Source organism: Cervus elaphus, chromosome 19 (genome assembly GCF_910594005.1).
Source record: "Cervus elaphus chromosome 19, mCerEla1.1, whole genome shotgun sequence".
In the NCBI taxonomy this organism is placed as follows: domain Eukaryota; kingdom Metazoa; phylum Chordata; class Mammalia; order Artiodactyla; family Cervidae; genus Cervus; species Cervus elaphus.
In genome coordinates, this window is record NC_057833.1 from 64541699 (window position 1) to 64559323 (window position 17625).

The 17625-nt window shown below is 45.6% G+C and overlaps 1 protein-coding gene and 1 non-coding gene across 2 annotated transcripts in view; both read right to left on the bottom strand.

Moving 5' to 3' along the window:
- The window catches only part of PLCL2 (phospholipase C like 2), a 213215-nt gene that overhangs the window by 124641 nt on the left and 70949 nt on the right, over positions 1–17625 (bottom strand). The window lies entirely within an intron of this gene.
- Positions 17030–17136, bottom strand: LOC122676212. Its single transcript, XR_006335496.1, has one exon. It is a non-coding gene; the product is annotated as a U6 spliceosomal RNA (small nuclear RNA).

A 17625-nucleotide genomic window follows, 5' to 3' on the forward strand; every position in this document is an offset into this window, starting at 1 on the left:
GAGTCGGACACGACTGAAGCGACTGAGCATGCATGAACACAGGGAACTAGATTCCAGATGCCACAACTAAGGGTTTGTAGGTCACAGCAAAAGGTCCTGCAGGCCACAACTAAGATCAAAGATCCCGCATGCCACTAAGACCCAGCGCAGCCATACAACTAAATACTAAAAAGAAAAAAGGGAAAAAAATAAAAGAAAAGAAAAAGAAAAGGGGGACCTTTTTAAAAAGAAAACAAATCCAAATGATAAGTGTGGGGAGAGAGGTCTATGAAGCAGCCGTGATGCTCTGGATACAGAGAGGCTTATGAGCTCACGTCTACTTAATCATGGGTCTGAACAGGGTAAAACCGGAAAGAACTGGCAAGAAAGAACATTTCAGGTGAAAGGAACACTGTAAGAGTGGAAAGTCTCTTGGGGCGGCTGTGGAGGGCAGCTGGTTCGCGTAGCTGGAGTGAAGGCTGGGGGAGGCGAGAGGGAGCGCTTAGGTAGAAAGGTGATCTCAGGAACTACGCGTGACTGTGTTCCATGATACACCAGTGTGAAATCATTCCCCTCCAACTGGTAAGAAAGAAAATACATACAACGCAAAGTGACACGAAATTGTTCACTCAATAAATACATATTCAGGGGCGATTCTAAGACCTCGTACAGTGGTTTTACATCTTGAGCTTGGAGGATGTGAAACCTTTTTGAATAAATGGCGTCCATCATGGATGAGGCTGAGCACCAAGGCACCAGATGCCACGGGGTGACCATGACACCCGAACACGGATTCTACACGGCCTCTCGGGGACCGGGAGGTTGGGACTCTGCCTGCCACCAGTGAGAGGAGCCTTCTTATGGATAGGAAGAAGTGATCTATGGTAGGCCAGCCCCCATCGCCACCCCCACCCCCAGTGCCGCTGCAGTGAGGCCAATGGAAGATCCAAGGGTCAAGGAGCAGCGGGAGACGGGAACAAGGAAACCCCACCAATAAGGGCAGCCCGCTCCTCTCCTCCACCCTCCACTCTGTGTGGAAGGGAAGCGGTTTCTCAACCACCCTCCTTCCTTTGAGAGATGACAGTGTTCCCTGAGCATCACGCTGACTGTCAATGGATGTGTTCACTTGGGTAGAACAGCTTTGGTCAAACGCTAGTGCAGCTGTGACGGACACTTACAGTCAGTTGACTTGAAGTTCAGCAGATTAGCCCCATCATGTGGATGGGCCTCAATCGGTCAGTTGAGGCCTTAAGAGCAAAGACAGGTGTCCCCAAAACAAGGAATTCGGCCTCCAGGTGGCAGTGTAGAAGAGTTGACATCAGATTCAAGACATCAACTCTTCCCGAGTCTCCAGCCTGTGGCTGGCCGGTTCTACAATTTCAAACAGGCAAGCCGGATGAGCGCTCAAACCAGTTCCTTAAAATCCATCTCTCATTCTCTCTCTCTGTCTCTCTCTCTTACATACACGCCCTCACGATCCTGTTTCTCTGGATTGTTCAATCACTAAGTTGTGTCGGACTCTGCGACCCCATGGACTGCAGCATGCCAGGCCTCCCTGTCCATCACCAACTCCCAGAGTTTACTCAAACTCATGTCCATTGAGTCAGTGATGCCATCCAACCATCTCATCCTCTGTTGTCCCCTTCTCCTCCCGCCTTCAATCTTCACAGCATCAGGGTCTTTTCCAATGAGTCAGCTCTTCGCATCACATGGCCAAAGTATTGGAGTTTCAGCTTCAGCATCAGTCCTTCCAACTGAATATTTAGGACTGATTTCCTTTAAGATTGACTGGTTGTATCTCCTTGCGGTCCAAGGGACTCTCAAGAGTCTTCTACAACACCACAGTTCAAAAGCATCAATTCTTCAGCACTCAGCTTTCTTTATGGTCCAACTCTCACATCCATACATGACCACTGGAAAAAACACAGCTTTGACTATACAGACCTTTGTCAGCAAAGTGATATCTCTGCTTTTTAATACACTGTCTAGGTTTGTCAGAGCTTTTCTTCCAAGGAGGAAACATGTTTTAATTTCATGGGTGCAGTCACCATCTGCAGTGACTTTGGAGCCCAAGAAAATAAACTTTGCCACTGTTTCCACTGTTTCCCCATCTGTTTGCCATGAAGTGATGGGACCGGATGCCATGATCTTAGTCTCTGAATGTTGACCTTTAAGCCAGCGTTTTCAGCCTCCTCTTTCACCTTCATCACGAGGCTCTGTGGGGAACCCTCACCAACACAACCGTGGCCTCTTTCACAACCCCCTCTTCCTCCCCAGCTGTGTGAGAGGTCCAGCTGGCCCCTCCCACTCTGTCTGGGAGGGAATCACCTGGGCAGTGAGGCCCCAAGGGCCTCCCCCACCAGCTCATTCTAGGACAGGCCTGAGGCCCTGAGAGGCACGCGCACTCCATCCCACCTGCAGCAGCTACGCCCCCCGCCCTGGACCCGGGAGAGCCCGCCCTCTGGGGCTGGCGGTGGCTTGCCCTCTGGCGTGGGGTCTGGAAAGAAGCCTGCAGCCCCTAGCCCAGGGCGTGGTGCCTGCAAGAGCCTGTCCGGCTCACCCACGTTCACGGGCTTCCCTTCCCCGGCGGTCAGCCTGGTCGTCGCCCAGCCAGTCTCCAGCCCCTGGGTTACGGGCACATCCTCCGCCAGCCTGCCCCCAGTGCTGGGGAAAGCTCCATGGACTCCAGAACAGGCCTGTGTCACACGGCGGAGAAGCCCCTCTGACAAACCCCCGCACCGAGGCCTCTCGGATATTCCCACCAGTGTGGACAGTCCAGAGAGTCACGTCCGCTGGACTCTGGGACCTGCGAGTCTGGTCTTTACCGGGGTTCAAAACGATTGCAACGAAAGCTCCCAGTGAGCAGCCGGCATCCTGCATACGGGATACTGCGAAGGAGCCGAAAGCGCTGCGAGCGAGGGGCTGAAATCTGGGCGATGCCTGGATGGAGGGAGCGAATCCCGGCCTCCGTCTTCCGTCGTTACTCAGGGGCCGCCGCCAGGACCCCCGGGACCTTCCCCCTCATTACTCAGGGGCGGCCAGGACCCCCGGGGCCTGCCTCCAACAGCCCCGTGAAAGCCTGCATGACCACCCAGCACACCCCCTCGCTCTGCCCTGGTGTGACCTGAGGCCTAGGACGTTTTGTCCCTGGAGACGTGGAGGGAGGCGGCGTTCTTAAGAGCCCAGGTTGATTCTCCTCTACACGCAGACCCCTGACCAGCCCGACTTCCCGAGGCAAAGGCCCCGGGAGCCGGGCGGGTGCCCCGCTGCAGACCCCGCCCTCACCCCCTCCCCACGCACCGGGGGTCCCGGGAGGACGGCTCTCAAGACTGCTCCATAAGCCTCTTTTATGCGTTACGCGAAGTGAGACATAATCGCAGCTTCCAAGGCTGGGGACGAGAGCCGCGGTGCCCGAGGCCACACAGTTGACCTGCGTGTGCAGCTGCTTCCAGACACTTCTTCCCAGTGGTCTAAGGGCCCTTCAGCCCCAGTCCGGGGCCAGCTGGTCCTGCAAGGACGTCCGCCCCTCTGCGAACGCCGCGCCCCACCCCGCCCCCCGGCTGGAAGCCCAGGAGAGTCTCGGACCCACGCACTCCTGCCGACGTCACCTTTGAGGTCCAGCTCCAAGCCGCCCCCTGCCCTCCCCTGCACGCCGACTCTGCCTCCGGGCAGCAGGGCCTGCCCGCTGCCCCTGTCACTCTGTCGGCCCCCGCGGCCCTGGGAGGCGGTCTGGACACCGCCTGCTGGCGACTCCTCGCCGTTTCCCTCCCTCTCTGACGGAGGTGACGCGCCTTAAAGAGGCCCCGGGCCGGCAGGGTCCAGGCTCACCCCCACCCCGACACCTCCCACCTGCAGTCCACCAGGCCTGGCCTGTGCTCCTCCTCGGCCTGCTAACCTCCTCCTTCTCCTCCCGTTCTGCCTGGTCCTTAACTCCTGGTTGGTCTTCAGATTTCCAAACAATGGTCACTTCCTGGATCTCTGGAATTAAGTCCAACTCTTGGTGGCTCAGACGGTAAAGCGCCTGTCTGCAATGTGGGAGACATGGGTTCGATCCCTGGGTCAGGAAGATCCCCTGGAGAAGGAAATGCAACCCACTCCAGTACTCTTGCCTGGAAAATCCCATGGATGGAGGAGCCTGGTGGGCTACAGCCCACGGGGTCGCAAGAGTCGGACACAACTGAGCGACTTTCTTTCTTTCTCTTATATATTCTCTCAGTCCCATGGACCTCCCCGGTTCCATACCTGTCATCATCATATTTATCGTTTCATTCCACAATGCGTGTCTGTCTCTCCCACTGGACACTAAGCTCCTAGACACACTAGGTGAGTGCTAGAAACTGTCCCCAAATGTCCAGCTCGGGGGCAGAGATTCGGCCCTAAATAAGAACCTCAGGGGCCCAGCTCATGCGGAACACGGTCAGCAGCCGGAGCAACTGGGCTGGGCCGCTTCTCACTCCCACGAGACTCTTCCTGATGCACTGTAGGGTCCTCAGTGTTTCCAGAAACAACACTCTCTAAACTCATCCCACCCCCTTTCATTATCTTAAACATGATTTTAAAATACGTACAAGATGCCAAAATTGCCAACACTTGATACAGTTAAAACATTCATTCACTACATCTGAGTAAATTTAAATATTAAAACTTTTTTTGTTCTTTATGTCAAAACACTTTTACTGACTAACTACGTTTGAGCACAGTGCTAGGCGTTAGGAATATAAAACGGAGTAACACGTCCCCTGCCCTGTATGTGATGCAGGCTTTGGAGCCCAGCATCCAGGTTCATTTTATGAGAATCAGCTGGAGACACAGAGTTACATAAGACTGCTCTCTACTTTCAAAGAATTCAGTCAAGAAGGCAAATAAATGATTAATAAAAAAATAAATTTAACATAGAGTCAGACATGCTGTACTTGCTCAGGTATATACAGGTTGCTGGCCCAGGATTTGAACCTGCCATTTTATTATCTATCCGTGAACTAATAATACACAGTTTTCCCTTCTCTTAGGCCATTTTTTCATCTTCCTGACTAGGATGGCCTGTTTCTTTTTTCAGTCTGGTAAGATATACTGACTCAAAAACTTAAATGTGTGTACATACAAACATGTACACGTGTGATCACATACACATACATTCTTTACTTTTTACCACTAGATCCAATTATCTTTAGGAATCAAGAAGAAGGAGATTTTAATATTTGCTCTGAGGCATTGCTTTTCTGATCTCTTCTTCACAGTTTCTTCCACTTAGAAAGGTCCCAGTAAATCCTTTAGGTGTTAATTGCTCCAGGTTTTATTTTTTTCCAAGCAGTTTTAATTGCTTTTGCTCTCTTCCCATGTGCATTTCATTGCATGAAACTTCACAATGTCGGCTGGGATCAGTAGCAGGCAACGCCAGAGGGCAGGGTGAGGGTTATGAACATATCAACGAGTAGATCACGCCTTTAACTCTCTGCACTAATTATTACAGTGAGCTCATTAAAATCAATTGGCTGAACGATTCATACTGAAGAATGATCCAACGCCGAAGGTCATGGGAAGGCAGGATCCTAGACGGCGCTGCTGGGGACAGCAGGTTGCACCCAGAGGACCCAACGCTGGTCCCAGGCACGCGCCACGGGGGCGCGCCCTCACGGGCGGAGATGCCGCACCCTGACCGGGCCCCTTCTAGGGGAGACGCCGCGCCCTGACCAGACCCGGCTTAACGGAGACGCTGCGCCCTGACCCGGCCCTCTCTAGTGGAGACCCCGCGCCCTGACCTGGCCCCCTCTAGCGGAGACGCCGTGCCCTGACCAGACCCCCTCTAGGCGAGACCCCGCGCCCTGACCGGACCCCGTCTAGAGCCTTTCCCTGCTGGCCTCGGGCTCCACTTGGGGGCCGAATCAACTGGCCACACCGTTCAGAGCAAATCCCTTCCAAACATGACGGCTTCACTCACACCCCGTCTCTTCCTCTCCTTCGGCCGACTCTTCTATTCCTTCTGGATCAACTGCTGCAAAGGGGGAAGGACCTACTCAGTCAGCACCGCTGCTGTCTGCCCGGGCTGGGCCTGCCCAGGACCGCAGACTTCAGACCAGTCCTGCAGCAGCGCCGCTCACCGCTTGTCGCCCAGGGTTCCTCCCCGCGGGAGCCGACCCTGGGCACCGCGACACGGCCGCCTCGGAAGGCCCGACGCCCGCCCAGCAGACCCCTGACCACCGGTTGGGGGTCCTCCGCGGCATCCGCGAGGGCTGCTCAGGCTTGCGCCCGCCGCCCCCTCCTGCCCCGGGGTCAGCACATGCGCCCCAAGGGAGCTTCACCCACTCTCCACACCCTCGTCTCGGCCAAGGCCTCACCGCCCGCACCAGGGACGAGAGGCGCTGGGTGGGCACACAGCCCCGGGCTCCAGCGCCCCTGCGAGGCCGGCCCTGTCCGCTCTGAGGCTCCACCACCCCGCCTGAGCTCGGACCGCGCCTCCTCACACACCTTCAAAGGGGCGCCCTGCACCCACATCTGCAGACGTCCCCTCCTCCTGGTGCCGTCCCTCGGCCTAAAGCCTCCTCAAACCCCGTCCTTATGAAAACAGAGAACAGAAGGTGTTTCCTCCATGGCCCGTCCCGCAGCATCTCCACGTGACGGCCGTCCAGGCGTCCGTCTGGGCGGGCAGACGCTGCTTGTCCTCTGTCGCATTTCATCTGCTCTGCAGGGACCAGCACACACCGGTGTGCTGCACGAATGCAAGAAGGGGCGGAACACACGCAGGCGTGCAGCGGAAGGGGCTCTGGATCTGATCTGAGAACACCAGCTTCCAGCCCCAGCCCTGACATCTGCAAGGGGTAGAGGCTAAACTTCTGCTGGCTTCAGTTGTGAGAGAGGAAGTTCTGCCAAGACTCCCGCTGAGGCCCCATCCGGCATCGCCTTCTGTGACTACAGCACCTACAGCAGGGGGGGCGGTTCTCTTGTGAACCTTAGAGGGTGACCCCAAGACAAAAAGGCAGGCTCTCCCCTGAAACAAGAAGGCAGATGCTCTGATGACAAGTATTCCAGCTAGAAAACAGTTCTTTACCCCAAGAATGTTAAGCCCCCAGCATGTTAACTAGCAGAAACTTCTGGTATTTCATCGACTATAGATGGCTGGATTGCTTGAAGTTCTACACTATGATGCCCAAGAGTCACTCAGTAAGTGAGTAGTTACTGACACTTTGTATATTAGTAGTCACCAGAGGGGAGGGCATGAAATGTATTTCTACCCTCAAGAAGCTAAAAGCACAGTTGGGAAAATACAACTAAAATGTACTTAAGACGTATAAAATGGAAAGGCTTCAAAAAAAGAGCTAAGAGCAGAATCACAGTGAAGAAGGGACGGCTGGATGATGAGCGGCTTGACGCCGGGGGCGTCCGGGAAGCGCCATCAGACGGTGGTGACCCTGGAGAGGAGTTAAGGGCGCAGTGAGATGGAGCTGGGCTGGCTCTGGGCTGGGGGCCTGTGGCAGGTCAGCTCACGACCCCCAGGAGGGTAACAGCAGGGGCTGATGTCAGAGACGGCTGCACTTCTCCGCTAAGCCGCTGGTTAAGGTGGTGTCCTTCACAGAGAGAATGATCAGAGTGCTCTGCTGAAACAAAGATGTTTACGAATTAACTAGCTTCTTGGAGAAGATGATTCTTTTCAGCCAAAGAAGCACGGGTCCTCAAGCTGGACAGGGCGTTGGAGGGGAACATCCAGTGAGAAGTGCAGAGCGCAGGCGGGTGCAGCTCGGTCAGCCGGGCGAGGGCGAGCCCCCGGGCCGGATGGGGGCCCAGAGCACGTCAGGGTGCGAGGGGTCCCTCTGCCCTGAGAACTCTCTGGGGGGAAGCATCCCCAAGGGAGGGCGTGGACCAGGGGCAGAGCAGTAATGAGCGCGCCGCACCAAGCAGAGAAGGGGCAGCAACCCGCAGCGCCAGCAGGGGAACCAGCCATCACGGCGGGAGATGAACTGCCGTGGACAACGTGGGGACAACCGGGAGGAAGAGCGTTCTCGTGGGGGGCACGTCAGCAGCATCAGTGCTGCGGGGAGGCCAGAGCAATAAATAATGAGCCTGGGGCTTTTCATGACAGAAGAAAAAAGTGGCATGGTGGGCCGTGGAAGCGAAAATCAGCTCGGGGAGGCCGGGAGAGAGTGGGCCTGATCCCCCGTCCTGTGTGTTTCGGAGCAAAAAGGAGCAAAGGAGAAGAGACGTCAGAAGGTACAGATATTATGATGGATGCAGAGAGGTGTGGGGCCAGGGGCAGAGGGGGGTGAAGAGGAGCCTGGAGCTGGTGTGGGCGAGCCAGCAGCGAGAGCTCGCGGTGAGGGCAATGCCCCCGGGCGCAGGGGGATTGCTCGAGCAGGCCGGCAGCTCCTCTCTGCGGCTGGATGGGAGGACAGGCGACAGTCACATACAGAGCCAGGGATGGCGAGGTGCCTGAGAGGCTCCACGTCGAAGTCAGGCTCTGGGAGTGGAAAACGGAACGCAAGGGATGATCTAATCCAACAAAAGGAGCGCGGCGGTGTGGAGAAAGGTCTACCCAAGGCTACAGGGAACCAGACGCCACCTCGGGCAGCTCCCAAACCCCACTTTCACCATCGCTCCTGACACAGGCATGCATCCTCGACAGTATTAAATACTTACCCCAAACAAACTTCCACCTTAGAGATAACAGGTGTGCCACAGAGTAAGACAAAAAGGAATGCATGATTTTAAAAGTGGAAATCTTGCCAAATTACCCACAGTGACTTTACTTTTCATACGAAAAGAGTTTGGCATCACTGCTTCAGGCCATGAACTATTTTTTTCGTCTTCGTAATCATCAGATCAGGAATTTAGCTCAGTCATTCCAAATGTCACTGATTTCAAGTATCTGCCAATGATGCTAAAGAAAATAATGACTTAATTTCCCAACTAAATTTCAGGCAGTACATTGCGGGCGAAATTACTTTTTGTTCCTTTTGCTTCTATTTACAATTTGCTTTATTACAGTTTTATTTTCAACATCGCACCCACATTTCCTGTGCACAAAGCACATATATGAGAACTAGAAGGAGAAATAAAGCAGCGTATGGAAGCTGTATTGATGGGACATTTATATAAACACTGCTTTAAAATCCAGCTTCATAATAACCTACAATTAATGGTTTATTGCTCCTTTTCAAAGCTTGGCTTCTAGTTAAAATTTTATGGTAGCTAGGCATTTAAGGAAGGGATAACTAACAGAACTTCTCAAGAAATATAAGTCCACTTAGTGAAAATTATAGTTTAATACTGTATAATTAATGGATATTTTAAAGTTCACCAGGTACACTAAATGAACATGAAAAACCAACTCTAAATATTTGCACTAATCTTTTTAACTTTACATGCTACTCATGACCCATCATAAATAACAAAGATACTTCTGAGTCTACTATGAAAAATACAATGGTGCAGACATTCTAAGTTTATTATGTTGTATAGGAACTCCTACAGAGTTTTCAAAAAAGCCTGCACTAATAAATCCCTTTCTCAGACAAGTTAAATATCCACCTTGAAATTACCTGACTCACAGAAGATAAACATCCATGAAATCAGCACTAGTTCACTGAAGTCAGAGATTATCAAACTGTTAATGTTGGCCATCTTCCCTGGTGGCGCAGAAGGTAAAGAATCCGCCTGAATGCAGGAGACCCAGCTTCAACCCCTGGGTTGGGAGGATCCCCTGAGAAAGGAAATGGCAACCCACTCCAGTAATTCAAATTGTTATATATGGTGGCAAATAGCTGTAGATGACTTACTATGATGATCATTCTGCAATGTATATGAATACTGAGTCATTGCATTGTACATCTGAAACTAACATGTCATATGCCAATTATATCTCAATTTTTAAAATCAAAATATTAAATTACTGAATTGTAATTATGTGACTTCTAGCAAATGAAGTATCATATGACTACCCATTAAAAGTAATTACGTGACTGCTGTATACATGTGAAAAAGAGAATTTGAGGTCAAGCTCTTCCAGGGCAGTCATCCTATTTTATATGCTTATCACACTGCTGGGTACACCACCAAACACAGAAAAGAAATGCAGAAGTAGTATCTGATTACAGCATTTTTTTTACCTTTTAAAATTTCTTTTTTATCAAAATTTGCTGAGGACTCCCCTGGTGGTACAAGAGATAAGAATGCATCCACCAAAACAGGGGGTGCAGATTCAACCCCTGGCCAGGAAGACCTCACGTGCTGCAGAGCAACAGGGCCCAGGTGCCACGACTACTGAGGTCCGCGTGCCTGCAGCCTGTGCCCCACGGCAACAGAAGACACCGCAGTGAGAAGCCCTCCCACTGCACCTGGAGGGTACCGCCCCCTGCTCGCTACAATTAGAGAAAGCCAGCGAGCAGCAACCAAAATAAAAATAAATCAAAATTCATTAAGTACACCAAATATTCACCAAATGCTATTTTCTCATTATTTTGCTTTATGTAGCACTTTGATTCAGTAGCTTATCATGTTATTCATTTAGTAGCTATAAAATATTACGCTAGCTGCTAGAAATAAGCAAAAACCACTATTCTGTATCTTCGGAGCTTATAATCTAGTTAGAGATGGACATTCAAATAACCACATGAAGGCATTTAAAATTACAACTGTAGTAAGGGTTTTGAGGAAAAGGAACTTAAGAGAAATAAACACATATAGCAGGTAACTGACCTGGTTTGGGGGTCAGGGAAGGTCTTTCTGTTGAAGTGTTTCAGCAGTGGTCTGAAAGATTAGTAGGAGTTAATAAGCTTATAGAGGGAACAGCTTATATGAAGGCCCTGTGAGGCCCTTAAAAAGACATGTAGGAGTTGTAATAGTGTCCAGAAACCAGAGGCTGCAAAGCCTTATTGGCCTCCTGAAGGATATTTGTTTTTATCCCAACAACAAGGAAAAGCTCTTGGAAGAATTTTAAAGGAGGAAGCCTATGACAGGATCAAATTTTCTTTTTCAGAATCTCATTACGGTTGTCCTGTGAAGAACCTAGAGGGAGGCAAGCAGACCTAGAGGGGCTGGTGCTAGTACAGTCAAGAGATGATACAGCCAAGGGGTGGTGTGCAGACAGGGTAACATGGTTCAGACATGGCAAGTAGATTTAATAGCAAGTTCTTTCCCTTTTTGACTACATAAAGGGTATTTTCCTTTAAAAATATTTGAGAGGGAAAATTCCAACTTGCTTTATGCTTTACAGTTTGCAAAATTTGGTTAAGTAAGGAGGAAGCCTCTGGCAACAAACAGTACCAGAAAAGCTCTATTCCTGAAGAATGAGACCCAGTAATAGTCTCTATTCAATCATCCTGGGGTTTGTACTGTGTATGGGTATGTCCGCCTCAACATATTTAATCTAAATTAAGCTCGTCTTATGTAGCTGTTTTCCCTAACTTTGGATTTGCTGTTTTGGTAAACTTTCAGTGGAAAATTAAATGCTTGAACTTGACATCTAAAAAAAAAAAAAAAAAAAAAAAAAAAAATGTGCTTAAAGTAATTCGTGTTTATTGTAAAATTATAATAATCCAAAATTATACTAATACCTGAAGTCACCCAGGTTCTGCCCTTTGCTCACAGGTAAGTTAACTATTTCATACATATTTCTTGGAAAGTATTTTGATGCTTGCAAATATGTGTGTGTGTAAATGTGTACATATACATCCCATTCTTTACAAAATTGTGATTATACTATATACATAGTGTTTTGCAACTTCTTTCATTCACTTAAAAATGCATCTTTGACATTTTTTTACGTCATTTTCCATAAAGTTCCCCTATTTTTTTTGAGGCTTATATAGTAAGCCCTTGCTTGTATAAAACACAATCTATTTGGCCAGTTGAGCTTCCCAGGTAGCGCTAGTGGTAAAGAATCCACCTGCCAATGCAGGAGACGTAACAGACTCAATCCCTGGGTCAGAAAGATCCCCTGGAGGAGGGCATGGCAACCCACTCCAGTATTCTTGCCTGGAGAAGCCCATGGACAGAGGAGCCTGGCGGGCAACAGTCCATAGGGTCACAAAGAGTTGGACACAACTGAAGTGACTTAGCATGCAGGCACATACTGATGGATATTAGGATATTTTTCTTCAATTTTTTTCACTATTATAAACAGTGAAATCTTTTAGTACTTTTATAAAAATTGCTGCAGAACTAATTCATAGCAAAGAACTTTTTGAGTCCAGGACTATAAATACTCAGGATGTTAACAGATGTTGTTGAACTGCCCATCACAAGTTGCCTACCACCGCAGCCAACAGCAGATTGGAACACCTATTCCCTGTCTGCACTCACCAACACAAAATGCATCAGTCTTTCTACTCTGTCCACTTGATACTATTTTAAACTTCACTAAGTATATTTTAGATTAAATCTGCCATAATCATTTGAAGTACTTCTGCCTTTAAAACTAGGCATTTCACTATTAAATTTTAGCACTCATCTGATACTGGGTTACATACCTTCTAGACAAAACGAATTATGTGACAAAAGATGCTTCCAAAGGTACATATCTTATTATTACATAAATCATCATTGGAAAAATTTTGAAAAAACAGTCAAATATAAAGAATAAAATGAAATTATATCATCATTTAAGAGACAGTGTTTTTATTCTAGGCATATATTTAATGTACCTGTATTGTTTTTCTCAAAAGGTGATCATAATATATACTATTTTATATGCTGATTTGTTAAATTAACAGGAATTATAACCCCATAATCTTAAAAAGTTTTTTCCACTACTCTTTTTTGGGGTTAATTTATTTATCTTTAATTGGAGGATAATTACTTTACAGTCTTATGTTGGTCTCTGCCATACATCAACATGAATCGGCCACAGGTATACATATGTCCCCTCCTTCTTTTTTAAATTAAACTGATTTCTACTTTTTATTGGAGTAACATTGATTACAATGCTGTATGGATTGTAGGTGTACAGAATCTTTTTCAGTCACACATATACATGTATCTATTCATCTTCGAATTCTTTCCCCAAATAGATTATTACAGAGTGTTGATAGACTTCCCTTGGTATACATAGGGTCCTTCTTGATTATCTACTTAATAGTCTTTTAAATAATATGATTTTAAAAGCCCACATAATAGGTCTTAAATGATTTAACAGTTACCATTGGATTTTTATTTCTGGTTTTTCATTATTATAAATTATGTAGAAAAATTTACTGGACTACACCTCTGAGTATTCTGTGAGGTTAGAGAGATTCCTAAGAGTGGCTAGAACAGCTTCTTTGTTTTAAGATAATGAACAATATTTTTGTGCTATTAAGTCCTTAGGTTGTTTTCATGTGGAAATCCAGCCCCGTCTATCTAGGTGATGACTCACTTCCTTAGCATAAGCCAGGCACCATGGCTGGGCTAAAATTTATGTTTATAAATGTGTCCATTTTTATTTTTGCAAAATTGTTCATAACTTTGAATACCAGTATATGATTCACAAAGCAGTAATCATGAAAAGACTTTTATCATAGTTTTCTCAGAAACCATCAGTCAAGACAGAAAGCTAGGGACAAGAGCATCTGAATAAGCATTTACAAGTGTTGGTCTTTATTATCTTCACAGAAATGATTCTGAATTAGATCACAAAGGAGCGCTCAAAACCATTCTCAACACAGAAAACATCCAGGCCAAATAATCTGACAGAATTTGTATAACCAAAAGAATCCTATACATGTAGAAATTCTAAAACACGCTTGCAAACAACTTTCAGATTAGAGGAAAAAAATCAAAACAGAACTGTTTAAAAATGAGCCATAAAACCATCAAGCTGCTGGAAAAGTAATACTTAGGAAAATTTAGTCTTAACTCCCTGTTTAGAAAATAATAAATGGCCAAAATAGGCACGTGAAAAGATGCTCAACATTGCTAATTATTAGAGAAATGGAAAACAAAACTTCAGTGAGGTACCACCCCACACTAGTCAGAATGGCCATCATCAAAAAGTCTACAAATAAGACATGCTGGAGATGGTGTGGAGAAAGAGGGACTCTTCCTACACTGTTGGTAGGAATGTAAATTGGTGCAGCTAGTATAGAGAACGGTATGGAGGTTCCCTAAAAAAATAAAAATAGAACTACCATATGATCCTGCAATCCCACTCCTGGGCATATATCCAGAGAAAACGCTAATTCAAAAACACACATGTTTATAGCAGCACTATTTACAGTATCTAGGACAGGGGAGTGATACAAATGTCCATCCACAGATGGATGTATAAGGGGATAAAGAAGATATGATACACACACACATGCACACAAAGGAATACTAGCCAGCCATAACAAAAAACGAAATACTGACATTTGCAGTGACATGGATGGACCCAGAGGTCATCATCCTAAGTGAAGGAGGCCAGACAGGGAAACACAAATACTGTATGATAACCTCTTGTATGTGGAATCTACAAAATAATACAGGTGAATGCATATACAAGAGAGAAACAGACCCACAGACTTACAGATAACCAAATGGGAAAGGCGGAGGGACAAATGAGGAGTTTGGGATTAACAGATACACACTACTATACGCAGCACAGCTGAACGGTGAGAATTCACTGCCTAAGACAGGGAACCATATTCAGTATCATGTGATAAAGTATAATAAAAAATCTGAAAAGGGTATGTGTATATATATATACATACATATATATATATATAACTTAAAAATATATATGTATCATTTTGCTATACACCAGAAACTAATACAACACTGTAAATAAACTATACTTCAATAAAGAATTGAGTGGCCTAAATTTTCAATTCAAAAAACCAGAAAAAGAGAAACAAAATAAACATAGAAAGGGGCAGTTAATAAAGATAACAGAGATGAAGAAGGAGAAACCAAAATTCAAAGAAAATGAACAAAAAATAGTAGAATTGATCAAGAAGCCCCAAACTTGATAATTTTCAAGGTCAAATGAAACAAATCTTTGTCAAAATGAGTTTTAAAAAGAAAAAGACTATAACTACTATGAAAGGAGATAGAACCAGTCCATCCTAAAGGAATCAACCCTGAATATTTATTAGAAGGACTGATGCTGAAGCTGAAGCTCCAATACTTTGGTCACCTGATGTGAAGAGGCAACTCAGTGGAAAAGACACTTTTGCTGGGAAAGATTGGGTGCAGGAGGAGAAGGGGACGACAGAGGATGAGATGGTTGGATGGCATCACCGACTCAATGGACCATGAGTCTGAGCAAACTCTGGGAGATAGTGAAGGACAGGGAAGCCTGGAGTGCTGCAGTCTGTGGGGTTGCAAAAAGTTGGACATGACTTAGTGACTGAACAACAACAACATAACTATTATTTTTTTAAATCCAGAAAAATGTAATCAATTTAATATGAATAAATTAAAAATAAATGAAAAAACAATTTTCCAAGAAAATATTATTATTACCATTAGCTCAGAAAGAAGAAAACCATTGAGATCAGTATTCTAGAAAAAATCAAAAAGGTAGTCAAAGATCTACCCTTTGAAAAGGAACCAAACTCAGATCATTTTAGGTGAATTATACCAGACTTTCAAGGAATAGGTAAATTTTATGTTATATAAACTATTCAGGAACTTAAGGGAAAAACAGAAGGCCACTCAGCTTCTCTTCTGAATCTAGCAGAAATTTTCTTAGATTCAGGACTCTTGACATTTTGGACAGGATCATTAATTACGGGGAGAGAGAACGGCTGCTCCATGTACTGAATGGGTTAACATGACCCTGATACTCAAGTCAGACAATAACAACCCAGAACAAAAACAACAGATCCCTCACACTTACAAACAAAGGTTCAAAACCCTAAATAAAATATTGGTTAGTCAATTTATCAAGAACAGGCAGAATCTATTCCAGAAATACAATGGTGGTTTTGTAAGAGAAAATTCTATGAAGATAATTACTGTATTAACAAAATACAAGAGAAAAATCAGGTGATTTGTTAATTATTACAGAGAAAAGATTTGATAAAATGCAAAACACATTCATGGTAAGACTCTTAACAAACCAGAAACAGAAATTTTCCCTAGGCTGAAAAAAGAAATTTATGAAAAACCAATGGTAAATTTTTTATTTAATGATGAAATGCTGGAAGTATCCCAATTGAAGAATACGACTTGTACTAGCCAAAGCAGTATCTCAAGAAAAAGAAGAACATATGTTGTTGTTATTGTTCAGTTGCTATGTCTTTGTGACCCCATGAACTACAGCACACCAGGCTCCTCTGTCCATGGGATTCCCAGGCAATAACACTGGGATGGGTTGCCATTTCCTCCTCCAGGGGAGCTTCCTTACCTAGGAACTGATTAGCGTGCAGATTCTTTACCAGTGAGCCATCTGGGTGCCCCCATGTAAGATCTACACATGAGTGAAAAAAGACACACAACAGTCTTTATTTGCAGATTTTTAAAGTGTCTGCATGAAGAGCCAAGAGAACCAACAAGCAAACCACAAGATCTATAAAGATGCCGGCCAGCAAGGATGCCAAACACAAGATCAAAAATAGAAATTGTTATCTTTGTGTACATTAGCAATGATCAATTAGAAAAACTTAGGAATAAGCCCATTTGAAAATGCCTGACATACAAGACTGTTGTAGAGAAAATAAAACTTTACCAAAGGATATAAAGAATTAAAACAGAGACATAGCTTGTCCCTGGGTGGGAAGACTCAATAGTACAGAGACTTTGAAAGTGAAAGTGAAAGTCACTCAGTCGTGTCCGACTCTTTGGGACCTCATGGACGATACAGTCCATGGAATTCTCCAGGCCAGAATACTGGAGTGGATAGCCTTTCCCTTCTCCAGGGGATCTTCCCAACCCAGGGATCAAACCCAGGTCTCCTGCATTGCAGGCAGATTCTTTACCAGCTGAGCCACAAGGGAAACCCAGAGAGACTTTAACTTTCCATCAAATTATTTATAAATTTAATAAAATCCTTTAAAAAATACTAAATGGAATTTGTAAGGAATCTGACATGCTGATACAAATAATTAAAGCAAGTGAATAAACATACAAGATAATTGAGGCAATCTTTTTTTTTAATGTTAAGAAAAATATGAAATGCTTCACAAATTTGCATGTCATCGTTGCACAGGGACCATGCCAATCTTCTCTGTATCATTCCAATTTTAATATATGTGCTACCAAAGCAAGCACAAGGCAATCTTAAAAAGAACACGTCTTACCCTACTACTAAATATATATATATATATATCCCATTGTGAATATAAAGTGAATAAAACAGCATTTGTGCAGGAATTGATGACCAGATTCATAGAAAAGAACAATAATAAAAGTGGTATTCTAAATCATGGGAAGAGGATTAACTACTCAAGAAAGAGTGCTGTAATAACTGGTTGTCCATTTGCAAAAAGCACAAAATAAAAAAAAAATAAAGTTTCTTCTTCACACAAGCTACACACACACACAAATTCCAGAGTAATTAAAGACCTGAACCTAAAGTAACAAATCAGTAGGACTAACTAGATAATTTGGGGGGTCCAGTGCAAAACAAAAATGCAAGGCTTTCAAAGATGGCAACAGCTGAGAATCCAAGCGATGTGCCCTCTGGAATCACAAATATGCAGCCTTTTGTAACTGGCTTCTTTCACTTAACATACAATGTTTTCAATGTTCATCTATATA